Source organism: Electrophorus electricus, chromosome 18, assembly GCF_013358815.1.
Source record: "Electrophorus electricus isolate fEleEle1 chromosome 18, fEleEle1.pri, whole genome shotgun sequence".
Taxonomy (NCBI): Eukaryota; Metazoa; Chordata; class Actinopteri; order Gymnotiformes; family Gymnotidae; genus Electrophorus; species Electrophorus electricus.
In genome coordinates this window covers 497501-500000 of record NC_049552.1, presented here as the reverse complement: position 1 = coordinate 500000, position 2500 = coordinate 497501, and positions in this window count along the sequence as shown.

Here is a 2500-nt window from a genome sequence, read left to right as displayed (position 1 = left end):
GCTGCAACCAAAGAAAGAAATAACGACATATAGGTTATATGAAAGTGGGTCAACATATACAGTAGCGATGCCTGACCTGCTGGCACAGTGGCCTTCTTCTACCTCTGAGCGGCCTACTTACAAACACGGTGGTGAGCGCGGAAGCATGCGAAAGACTAGTAAACACAAACTGAGAGAGAGAAACAGGAAGTGGCAGATCAACAAACATGAACTCACTGAAAAGGCCATTACTCTAGGGAGCAGAGGAGAGAGAGGTGTGATGGGTAGAGGAGAAACAGTCGACTAATAACAAGATTTCAAACCTTTTAATCTTTTATAACGTTTTAAAGCCAAAATCAAAGCAAGCTGCAGTGTCGTTCTCAATTTCAAAGGAGAACTCTGACTGAGAAAGTTTGGCACCTGTGCGGAGACACACAGTGCAGGACTTTAGGGCGTGGTGTAACTGGGCGTGGTGTAACTGGGCGTGGTGTAACTGGGCGTGGTGTAACTGGAGTTATCTGATCTCACTGAGCACTTTTCCATCACTTTCATCACGTCCTGCCCAGACAGCTACCAACACTTCAACACAAGCTTTGATACCACTGACCTCTCTGACATACTTAGTCCAGAACAGATAAATGCATTACACTCTGGTTCAGTTTAGACTACTGGACTGCACCATGGACTACACCCCCTGTAACCACGGTAACGTGCATCACAGCATCATAGCATTCATGCAGCCGTACAGGGCAGGGAACGTGTGGTCCATGTCAGAGAACCAGTCAGACCACTGGCCCAGTATGCATCCAGCAACTGCCATCGTGGAGGGAGGGGCGCAGGGCCCAGGAATGCTGTGGGGAACAGGTGGCCTCTCGGATAGCCACGACAACTGGCTGCAATGCCGTGCCGTGGTCCACACAGCTTCAGAGGCACAGAGAGCCTGAAAGCCTGCCTCGTCCTACCTCCACCCTGAGAGAAAGGCCACCTCCTCTGTAGGGCTAGAACAGCTGCTGTGGTTGTCAGAGAGAGACAATCCACACGTAGCGAGAATAGCATGCGTGTTCCCTGTGTGGTCAGCACTGCCCCTGCACACAAACCATACTGGACCTCAGAAGGTTAGCAGTGTGGTCAGTGATTCAGGACCGCTAAGTAAACTTGGTTTACTGGAAATTAGGGTTAGGGTTAGGTGTTAGTGGTTAGGGTTAGGGGCTAGGGGTTAAGTTTAAAGGTTAGGGTTAAGGTTAGGAGTTATGGGTTAGGGTTAAGGGTTAGATTCCAAGCATTAAACTCTTATATAAACATTCCTAAGGTTCAAAGATCTGGAATTCTGTGAATTATGCAAATTAGCTTCCTTGGAACTAGGCCCTCCTGATTTAACATGGCTGTGCTGTTACCTACTGAGTGCAAGCCTGTATGTGTGTGTGTGTGTGTACACGTCTGCATTTGTGTGTGTTCATTTGTGTGTATGTGTCTGCATGTCTGCGCACATTTGTGTGTATGTGCGTATATGTGTGTGTACACCTATATTTGTATGTGTCTGTACATCTGTGTGTACTCATGTGTATATGTGTGTGTATATGTCTGTGTGTATGTCTACCCACATACACAACCGTGCACACACACACACACACCTGAATATGTTAGCATGTTAAAACAGTAAATTTTAGATTACATCATGTCCTCCAAATATAGCATGTATTTACTGCAATGCATATTAGCACACTAGCATGTGAGCATATTAGCACACTAGGTGATGAATGATGAATTCTGTGTGTGTTTGGCTCTCTCCCTCCTGCAGTAGCTTTCTGCTGATGACTCTCTCTCTCTCTCTCTCTCTCTCTCTCTCTCTCTCTCTCTCTCTCTCTCTCTCTCTCTCTCTCTCTCTCTCTCTCTCTCTCTCTCTCTCTCTATGTCAGCAGTGTCACTGAAGTTTCAGCACAATGACTTTATCGACTGGGGCGGAAATCCCCAAAGGCCTGGCTCAGCTTTTTACAGCACACACACACACACACACACACACACACACACACACACACACACACACACAGAGACAAACATACATGCAAACGCTGAAACCAGCACATGCACACAAATGCTTGCACATACCTACACATACACACATGCACTCAAATGCACACACACACATTAGTAAAGTATTGAGATATCATTAGTTTAGTACTGTAGTATCATTAGTATCATATCTATAATAACAATATTATGGACCTGTTTTGTCATGTTAACACCCCAAAGCGTTTTACACACATAAGTCATCACATAAGAACATGTGGTCACCATGTGTGTGTATGCTAATGTATAGAACATGTCGACACTATGTGTGTGTGTTAAGGTATAGACGTGAATATGTTAATGTATACATGTGAATATGGTAATATATAGATGTGAATATGTTAATGTATAGATCTGTATGTGATATTGTATAGATGTGAATATATAGTAGAAAGAAAAAATAAATAATTTCTCTTAGTTTTGCTAGCTAAGAAGTTTATATTGTCCTATTTAT